The following is an 11528-nucleotide window of genomic DNA, read 5'->3' on the forward strand; positions in this document are numbered from 1 at the left end:
GTCTGTATATATATATATGTTGGGGGTCATCAGTAGTCACGGAGTCTTTCTACAAGTATCAAAATAGAGTTGGGAAACACTTGTGTAGTTTACTGAAAGGCAACCGTTTTTAGAAGATTCCCTGTCAGGCCAGGTGCACTTATGATGAGTGGGAAAGGCAATTTGTCAACAAGAGAGGCAGCCTTCTGTGGATGGCACCCTGTGCATAGTTTACAGTGCTTCTAATGTAGACTACATAAGCAAAATCAATATAGTTCCTACATAAATAAAAAACCTTCAGAAGATGCTCATTTTGTATCCTACACCCAGGGGGTTTTTGTGCCAGAAGTCTTCTATAACATTGTTAAAAGTGAAAAAGTTGATTTGCTAAAGCATTTGCATCTGCCAATAGAAGATCACATGCTCCAATTCTGACATTAAATATGACCAGCTTGTTCCCCTCTAAATGATACTGTTGGCAAGTAATGGGAAAAGTACAAAAAGTAAAGTCAAAGCCTGAAAAGTAGGAAATGTAGAAACTGAAGTTTCTTACATGAACCCAGTTTCTACCTCTTCTGCACATGCACTAGATCTGTTTTCCTGTCTTCCCCTCGAAAGATTCCTGCATAATTCTTTTCACAGACCAGACAGATTAGGATAGCTTTACTTGGTTTAATTACCAACTGTTTAATAATTTTTCCTTCTACTCATTGTGTGGCCCACTTACTGCATACTAGTCAAATCCACATCTGAAAACAATGCTATCCATTTTGTCTTGAGATTTATTAAGCAATGTGTCAGTGGAGAACAGTCACTTCACACGCATTTCATTTTCACAGTGGAATATTATAGTTATTTCCACAGTGAAAATTGCAAACTACAGAACAGACATGTAGATTGACCTATCACTATTTTTTGGTGCGAAATTCAAGACTGGCAGGATCTTAGCATTTTGGCATATGTGGAATGTTCACAGTAAAATCCCTGCCACTTTCAGTTGTCTCACAAGAGTCCAGTTTTTTTGTGGGTCACATCCAAGAACGTAAGTCTAGACAAACAGAAAATGAAGAACAGCCCATTAGCAGTTGACCTAGGAAGAGTTCATCTTCAGGGAGTTGTCTAGTACCACATTGAAAGTCTGGAGCATGTTATTGTCTCATCCCTTTCCCCAAGGCACAATTCAGCTGCACAAGTCATGAGACTAGAATTTGGAGAAACTTCTGAAATCTAAAAGCTTCTTAAGATTATATCTTTTTTTCTTCAAGGTCATTGCTCAGAACATGGGGAAAAACAGAATACAGTTTCAAAAACTAGCAACATGTATTGTTTGATGTGTTTGGATGTAAGCATTTTTTTCATTAATTATTTTTGTAGTGGAGGGCTTAATACAACTTTCATCCTCTTTGAGTAATATCTGTCTGAATAAAAAGGGCAAAGGAGTTGTAACTGTCTTTTTAAAATGAAGAATACTGTGAATTTATTTGAAATCAGAACTGTAAAAAACCAAGAAAACTGTCGCATTTCAAGGAAATTGAACTTTACTGATCTTTGAGTCTATAACTAATTTTTCTGAGATTTTGCCTCATTTACCTTTTCATCTCTGTAGGTAATATTGTCATGTCATGACTCTCATTCTTGCCCAGAGCGGATCTACTCTTTGTTCAAAATGACACAGCAGTTTTAGAAACTGTACCCTACAATCTGCGCACAGAGGCCTGAATTAAAATTACATGGGAAACAATAATTGCAGTAGTTCCCAGCTTTCATCTGCACGACTTGTCAGATCTAATTTTACTCTGTGTGTGTGTGTGTGCGTGTGCTTGTGTGTGCACGTGCGGGCACATGAGGGAGAGAGTGTCACAAAGCCAGCAAGCAAGGCCTTCAAGAAGCAATGTGGAAGAGAACAGTGGTTCTAGTCTGTGACATGAAAGCCAGCACTGTGGAACTGTAAAATCCAGAGCATGGAGCTCTACTGCTCACTCTAGAAGTGGAGGAGTGAGTCTTGCAGAGTGAGCTGCCTGCTTATAGAGACCAGGGCTACTTCCTGCCTGAATTAGCAACAGTTTTTGTGCAGAGGTGAATCACAAGCCCCTATATAATTTAGGATGTCTTGGAAATTCTGGGAAGGAATTATGGCATAGAAATGTGGGACTTGCTGCTCCCATACCAGATCTATGTTGCATTGTCTCTAATAGATCTTTCTCATTTTCCTGCCTCAACTGTCCACTGTCCTGGCTTTTCCACCTCTCATCTTAACTCCTTCAAACTTAATTTTCTCCTCCTTGTCTCAGTCTGTTTGTTTAGCTAGTGCCAGATTTTCCTGACTCATAATCCACTTTTCCTCCATTTTATTGGCATGTGGTCACCCTTCCAGCCACATGTGCATTCTCTAGTCCTGATGTCTCCAACTGATAGTTTCCCTCCTAGGCTCCTTGTTTAATATTTTTGTCGCACCCTTGTCCTGCCACAGTTCACAATAATCCAGAGGTCTTTTGGTTTTCTGCAATTCCAGGCTTTTCATGGGCAGTACAAATGGGATGATCACCAAGTCTGAAGTTTTGATTCTCTGTTGCTGGGAGAAAAACTCACATGCAGAGATCTGTAGTTGGTCATGTTGAGCTGTGTTTGTAATACTTTAAGCTTGGTTAAATGTGGCTGCATCTTACTGGGAGTAATCAAGACAGACACATCTGGCCTTTAGTGGCATTCTTGTGAAATTGCTTTTCAACAGTGCCTTGATACAGGTCTTTTCGGCTGTTTTGTTTGGGTTTTTTTTCCATCTTTCAATTAGCACTATTAGTAGTAGTAGTACAATTTGTGTGGCTATACCAACACATTTTCTGTTCTCTTGTTCTCAGAAATGCCTTACATTTTTCAGCTGGAATGTAAACCACTAAATCAACCTTAGAGTGGCATGAAAATAGCAGCTTAAATCTTACAGGTTGATAAAATTTAAGCATCTGAAAATGGGCTTTTCTAACAGAAGTGTTGGGCAATTTCTGCAAGTACTCACAAGTCCCCATGTCACGAATTAGCAGAATTAATTATTCCACTGTATACAGAAGAATAAAACAAAACAGAAAGGTCCTTAAGGTGCAAAGAGTCAAATCCTAGAATCTGAATATGTGGGAATTTCAAAAATGAAATGAGATGCAATTAAATTTTATATGCCTTTAACACTCACTGCTAACAATTTATTGTATTTTCATTACTTTTATGATGCAGTACCTTTGGTAAGTGCAGGGCACTAGTACGCAAATAATCAACATACAGTAGCATGTTGGAAAGTGTCAAACACTTGGGAAAACTTTCTTCTTCCTCCTTTGCCCCTGTTTTTTTATTTACTTTGGGCTGGTTAAACTTTTGATGGTTTAACCCATTTACGAGCTTTGGAAACAAATTCCACAAATTCCACTTGGCTGTCATGTTTCTCAAGAATACTAGAGTTTTGTTAGATTGTAACAATTACTTCCTTACTGTAATAAGTTTGCAGGCTGTTACTCTGGGAATACATCAAGAAAGAAAATATTACATTTGATAGCTTTTAGTTTCCAAACCCCTTTAACTAATTTGAGCTATATGCTGCTCTTTTATCTTTCATTTCTATAAAAAGTATGGTTTCAGCAAAGATATTTTGAGACTCTGGAGTTTTCATTTAGTGAAAATTAGACACCTGAAAGCTAAAATGTATACAATATCTTTTAAATCACAAATCTCAGTTTTACAAATCCTACTGACTAAAATTGTTACTAAAACATCATTATGACTTCAAAATCTGCTCTGGTCTTCTGACCTTGAGCTCTTTACATCAATACTAAGCTTCTGTAAGACTAAATGAGGGGGCTCTGATTTGGTTGCAAGCATGTGGTACTTAAAAACAACTGCTTAACAGAATACTTCATTTCTACTGTTATATTGCAAACTGTCCAAAGTGATTTCATCCTTCCTTTGTGTTTGTTGTGACAATAAGCAGTCAAGGATAGAGTTCTTTAACTTCTGAATGAACATTTGAGAAAATAATTTGAGGGTTTCTGCCACTAATTTTACAATAATATGACAGATGCCATCTTTAAAATTTGGAGATCTGCTTAGTGTTGCCAATCTCCAAGTGCACCACATGTTTAGTTTTATACAGTGACTTTGGTGACTAGCCCTTCACAAGTACTGATTCTAGAATCTCAGAATCCCTTCAATGAAGAAATTCTTCCTGGTGTTCTACCTGAACCTGCCCTACTGTAGCTTAAAGCAATTTCCTCTTGTCCCATCATTGGTTACCTGGAGCAGAGGCTTACCCCCACCTTGCTACATTCTCTTTCAAGTACTTGTAGAAAGCAGTAAGGTCTTCCCTGAGCCTTCTTTGTTTCAAATGTGAAGAAGGTGTTTTAGTATCAAGAGAATCCTTCCTTTCAAAAAACTGTCACAAAGGGCAACTTTTTCACATCTCTCCACCTGTTTTTTGTGGTTGCAAGGTAACTTCTCCAGTTGCTCAGAACTTTAGATAATCCAGATTAGTTTTTTCTGACCCAATAAAAATGCTGAACAGAGAAGGACATCAAACTATTAGTGTGTCCAAGATGTGGAAAGATCTTGAGAGTGAGACTTGTGAGGAGCATCTGAGGTCACTTGGCCGGTTCAGCCCAGAGAAAGAGGAGACTGAGAGGAGACCTCATTGCAGTCTATAACTTCCTCCTGAGGTGAAGAGGAGAAGGAGGAGTTGATCTTTTCTCTGTGGTGAGTGGTCCCAAGGGAAAAGAATGAAGCTAAATCAGAGAAAATTCAGTGTGAATATTAGGAAAAGGTTCTTCATTTAGGGGTTGATTGGTCATTGGAACAAGCTTACCAGGGAAGTGATCAGAGAACCAAGCCTGTCAGTGTTCCAGAAGTGTGTCTGGATGATACTCTTAGTTGTAGGGTTTAGTTTTGGGCAGTCCTGTGAGGAGCAGGGAGTTGGACTTGATGATCCTTATGGATCCAACTCAACTTGAGATATTCTATGATCCTATAATTCTAAAAAATAGTTACAAATCCAGCAAGACCAGAGCTTACTGTGTTAAGTATTCTTCACTAGTTGGCCTACATGTTCCCACTGGAGAAGGGAAGGGTAAGTTCCAAAGTCCTTTCTTGGGGAAAAATAAGGAGATTAGACTAACGAGATTAGACATAAAAGGACTATGTGTTTCATGTACCATGTAGTACAGTTTAAATTTAATATGCCCAGTAAACAACACTTGAGCTTGCCAGAAAATACATGAACATTTTCTTCCCTGTAAAAAAAAAAAAAAAAAAAGCCAAAACCCAAATGAAACCAACACTTTCATTTTCTGGCAATGAAGAACTGAAAAACACTGACTAAAAATAAATTAAAAAAAAAAGTATATAAGCAGCAGAAATCTGGAAAAACATTTCTAGTGGAATTTTTTTGTTTTCACATTAAAAGCTTAAAATTCAATGTGAATTTCTTGATTTTTTCCAAGACTATTTTTTACAGTAAAAACATATTTTTATTAAAATGTTTGGCTACTTCCTGAACATGACTGAAAACCAGTCACTCTTTTATCCAAGAATAGTTTAGTTTTCAGATTTTATGTGTCTCACTGCAGAGGAAAGGCTCAACAACAACTAGCTTCACTGACTGCTGAGAAAATCCAGGGGCAGATAATGCACACAATATAATATAGTTTGTGCATTAACTTTTTTATCATAGTATAAAAATACATTCTCATTTTATAATCCATTCCAATGAGTAATATTCTTAATTTCTTCTTAGCCTTCTCAGCCATTTGACATTAACTCCTTTTTCTCTTGGAAAGATCTTTTCCAAATTAATTTACAGCGCTTTTATTTGCATATATCCATTTTGTAAGAAGTTAGTACCAGGTTTTACATACTTAATATCCTTTGTTAACCTAAGGTCTGAAGTAATGTAACAGGGAATTATTAAAATAACATTAAACTGCTCTTTGGGTAAAATGTCTTCTTCTGTTTTGTTCCACTGCTATGTTTTATATATTTAAAAAAATAATATGTAAATCTCAAAACATATTTTATTTATGAAATTCAAATTACATTTACTGTTGCACATAAATGGCTTAATGAAGATATCTGCAGAATCAAAATTGAAATAAATCTGATAATTTATTCCTGTTTGCATGACAGCAAATTTATTGAGGAGTTATAGGAAAAAGAAGGGAGAGGGATTTTGGCACAAATAAGTGCTATGGGGTTGGTGTTTGCATTTCTCTGATACCAATGAACCACCACTTAGTAACCCTTATTTTCTTGTCTCAGGAAAGACTTTTCTTAAAGCTTGTCTCAAGGCATTTCTAGTCTTAGATGTTTTGTTTCCCTGAATTTTTACTACATTTTAAACATTTTGGGCTCTGATTGATTTCCTATTTTTTTAAATTTCACCATATTTCATTTTGACAATCATGACGAGTTTCCATTGATATACCCTGTTCTTTATAGGATTACCTGTTGGCCTTTACATCCTTCACATACCTGTGATTTTGTTTCAATTTTCAATCATTCAATACGTGCACAAATTGATAAATCAACAGGCTATTCATCATCATCTTCCCAAGTAGCTGATCAATTTTTTCAGTAAAATTGAAGTATTGCAGAAAGCTCACTATCTGAGGAGACTAAGAAATAACTAGTTCTTTTGTGTCATAAAAGGATTAATTCCAGAAGCACAATAGTGGTTGCCCTTGAAGTAGAAGGTTTTTGCTATATTTTACACTTGTGAAACACTGTTCATTAAAGAGTAACTTTTGAAAGTGTTCCATTAGTCATATTTTATATATATTTCAAAATTATAGATGAAGTTATATGCAAAATGATCCAGAAACAAAGAAGAGTAAATAAGGTCAGAGCATCCAGCAGTCAAAATTGGACAGCATCAGGCACAGGTTTCACTATCTTCTTATTTTTTCCCAGAACTTAAACTCACAAATGCCTCTGGTGTTTGCCTCTAGAAATCACTTTCTTTTTCCCATCTCTCTTTCACCTTCTGTATCCTCCTTCTCTCCAACACATTATGAAGAAGGTATGTATAAATGAACAATCAATAGGCGAAATAGTTTCAGTTAACTGTTGTCCTGTGTGCATTAAAAAAACCTTATGAAGATACATCTATAAGAAATTTGGCCTCTCTAACTAATATGTGAAAGTTTTCCCATGGTATGAAAATGGTGCCAGAAAAATAAGGTCAGGTTGGCCATACTTGAGAGAATAAGGTAACCTGGAAAGTCTCAGAGTTATTCAGAGCCTCTGAGTGGGTACAGAGCTTCAGTGTTGAGAGCAGAGGGTACTGAGGGGTTGAAACATGTTGAGGATGGCAGAGTGAAAGATTTTCCTAGCAATAAGTGCACGTTCTATGATATGAACAGTGTTGAAGCATAGACTACTATATCACTCAAGGTCTCTAATGCATAAAAAAGCCTTCTTAAAAGTCTCATCTTCAAATAATGAAGAATAATAGCAACGGAATACTGTAGATTCAATTAACTCTCTGAATAGTACAGCTGGAGGGCTCAGATGGATATTTTATTAGCACTTATTTAATTGTTATTACATCAGTTTTGATATGGTGGGTTTTGATGTCTATTTGTATGCACTGATGGCTCTTACCATGAGATTTGTCCCCATTGGAACTTTATAATCCTCAGTAAAATGTTTCAGAGTCTTATTTCCCTCTTACAAAATATGTAAGTAGGGCATATGATAGTACCAAGCATGGTACTGGACTGGTACAGTACTACCTTGATCAGACAGGACAATGCACCTGCACAGAATCAAGCCCTCATCCAGCATTTCCTTGGCTAGACATACAAAAGATATTAGAAGCTCCCAAAGCTCTGATTTTCTTGTGATTTTGCTCATGAGGTGAGTAGTGTAATTTCCAGTGTAACACTATTCTTGAAACTTCCATTTCCTTAGAAGATGACTTAGCCATTATCCTGTTAAAAACAAGTTCAATACGTTCTCATGCATTCATGTGCCCTCAAAGCAGTATTTAGTGGGGTTCTCACTGGTTGTCCCCAAGGTGAGAAACAGACATGTACTAAAGTGGAATGAGTGTGTAAAGGAGCCCATAAGAAGAATGCAACAAGATTCTTTAAGAGGAAATAGGTATTTTCTCTGTTTTTAATGCACAACAATCATTACAGTCTTATTAGTGTTATTGCAACACTGCATAAGCTATACTGATGTTTATATTGTTTTCTTAAACCTCTGTTTTAAGTAGTTTAAGTATTCACATGCACATGCCTCACCACCCTCACAGGGAAGAATTTCTTCCTCATACCTATTCTAAAGCTACTTGTTGTCAGTTTAAAACTGTTCCCCTTGTCTTTTCCCTACATTCCCTTGTAAATAGTCTCTGCCTCTTTCCTATATGCTCCATTCAGATACTGGAAGGCCACAATTAGGTCACCCTGAAGTCTTCTCTTCTCCAGGCTGAACAATCCCAATTCTCACAGCCTTTCCTCATAGGAGAGGTACATAGGAACACACTTACCCTGTCACATCTGTGCATGTGTGTGAACCCACACCTTTGCATATGTGTGTACACTCATGTATGCAAATGCAGATGCATGCACATACACACACACACACACTGCTGAACTTCCTGCTGAGTTCCCCATCAGTTAAAAAACATTAAGAAAACTGTGGATTTTTTTACCTCCTCTTGCCTTTGGTAAAAAACTTGCACATTGTGGATAAGTCAATATTTTGTTCTTTTAAAATAATGCCTTTGAAAGTACATTTGAAAAGTGCTTTGTAATGTACAAAAAGAAGTCATTTAAGGCCCTGGTCTGAGCTACTCTCCTAGCTTTTTGGAAAAATCACTAACTGTGTAAGACAGGAGCTGTGAATATCCAAAAGTTTATCATATATCCACTCAGGGAGGTGGTTTTCTGGACTGTAGAGGATATGAGGGAAAAATAAGTTTCATTGATGAGCAGTAACCAGATCCGTGGTACTTTCTTTGTAAAGGATAAACAAGTCAGTGCAGTGGTTAAAGGATGGATTTCTACCCTCATTAAAGAAGGCTAATTTTTAACCTCTGCTACTCCATAAGGGTTTTTTGACAATGAATTATTGGAGCGAGGGTAATAATTTTGCTTGTTATGTAGCTTGTTCTGTTCCAGGTTGATTCTGTATTAACAATGTTAAACTCTTTCAAAACCCTACTGAGAGAAATGTCATTATTATTGGTGCTGTTAGTGTTATTGCAAGGGATAAAAAAGAGATATCCTCTTTTCGGAACAGAGAGGTTTGATGTGATAATTGTAAAGCATGTCTCAGCAAAACCAGGCTGAAGTGCTGAACTGTTTCTCGGATAATGCTGATATGTCCAGAATCAACATGATCATGAATCAGTTTAATGGTTTGAGAAAGAGTGATCTTGTTTCAACCCGTGAACCTAGAGCATAGTGTGTCAGTGTTAACAAAATTTGATTGAATACATATGTCAAGGCAGAACAAAAAACATTCATATTTATATTAAATGTACCCATACTCATTTTAATTATAGAGGCAAAGTATATTTTGAAACATTCTTTTCTGAGGCACTGGGGAATGGCAAAAAAGATGACCACATTTGTAGAATTAAGTGTGACATATGCTCTGGCTTTTCCAAGCTCCAAGAGGGAGAAAAAAACCCAAAACAAACAGATAAACAGAGGGCTAAAAGATAAGAATTTTTAGCTGAACATTTGTCAGGCAGATAGGATTTGTAAAAGGAATTGGTGAGAAATGTGACAGAGCACACTACTGAGCTGTGTATATAAAATTTATTCTATCAAATAAAAATATTGATTTCAAGGTATGTGGAAAGTTAAGCATGTGCTTTTCTTATTTTATTCATATATTTTTAATACAGTGATAGTTGTATAAGCCTGTGTTTCCAAGGACTTAGCAAAATTTTTTCGCTGGTATCTCTTCTTTCCATTGGAAGAGCTGTAGTTCAAAGAGCTACAGCACAACTTTGAGCTGAACTCACAGGAAGGCAAAGTACTTCCAGGAAACTCTGGTCACCAGTGTGTTACTCTTAGACTTTCTTCATTGTGCTTAACTCTTCCAGAACACTGTAAGGGATCCTTTACATACAGCCTCATTCTGGCAGACTTTCCGAGGCAAGTGCTGCAGGGGAGATGCAAGAAGGAACCCTGGAAATTCCTGCAATAATCTCAGGCCTTTCCTCCTCCACTGGATTTTGAGCTCCCCCTGGCAGTACAGTCTATGGAGCTTGTTGTCTTTGATGCTGCTGGAGTGGCGTCTAGAGAAAGTGAGACACTGTTGGACAAGGCATTCCCTCTAGGCATGTTACATTTCAGAGAAAAACCCTTTCAAGAAAACCATGACCTTGACCTTCTTGACAAGGACTAACCTGTTTCTGGGCTTCTCATTTCTGTCCAGCACTGCAGAGCAAGAACAGAAATACATTGGTGCTGCCTGTCTGTATTGCAGCAGAACTGTTCTTTTCTGTTGCAGAAGCCTGACATTTTTCTTCCTGAGGAGAATGATTTGCCAAAGCTCACGTCAATCAAAATCAGAGCTGGGAAAACCCTCATTTTAAAGGCAGTGTTGGTTTCCCTGTCTTCCATGTCTTCCTGTCATGCTTCCTTCTATTTGCATGAGTCCTTTCTTATTTAACTCCTTTTTGCAAACTGTTGCAATCAAGTCTAAGAAAGCATTCAAATGCCTCAAAGTATTCAAACAAATAAAAGTAGGGTGAGGTGCAGCAAAGCTGCATAGACTATGAAGAAAACTTTGCCTCATATGAGGACAGCCATAGACTTTTGCCTTTGAAAAGTGATTGTCTTTATAGCTTAGGCATGGAAGAGTATTTGGACAATATTCTGCTCTATCTATTAAAAGATGTTCCTCAAAGTGGGTTGTAATTGCTTGTCCTTGATCATAAAATAATCTTTAACTCAAACACAGTGAAGTGATGTCATGTTTGTAGCCCTAGCTCTTTGCAATGGCTGCACATTAATACATATTGTCAGCAGAGAAGTAGAACTCTCATTTCATTTAGTCTAGGTCATCAGTCCTAAGTATGTTTTCACTATGTTTTTCATTGTTTGTCAAAGATATGTCAAGTGCTTTAACTTTTCTGCTTCCTCAGGAGCTGTTGATATTCAGCATGCAGATGAATGGATACATCAGGATTAAGAAAATTGTCTTTTTGAGCTTTTGTTTATTTGCTCAGCCATGTGCATGAGCAGAGGGCAAGTTAAAGACTAATATCTTTGGAACCATGGAAAAGAGCACAAAGTGCTAAATAAAGAGTCACCAGTGAAAGGAAAGGCCTGCTGAGAATACATAAACTATGTATACATCAAATACTGTATTTGCATTACATATAGCCCAAAACAACAATAAAATCTCATTTTGAAAGGTTTATTTTACCAGTTAAATTCTTTAAATCAGATTATTATGTCTTTAATGGAATATAGACACATATATTGAATATCATCTTCTCAGGGTAACTCAGAGGTTGAACAGAACGTGAATAGAAAGAATGGAAATCATATTAG

The sequence above is a fragment of the Pithys albifrons genome, chromosome 1 (genome assembly GCF_047495875.1).
Source record: "Pithys albifrons albifrons isolate INPA30051 chromosome 1, PitAlb_v1, whole genome shotgun sequence".
Classification (NCBI taxonomy): Eukaryota; Metazoa; Chordata; class Aves; order Passeriformes; family Thamnophilidae; genus Pithys; species Pithys albifrons.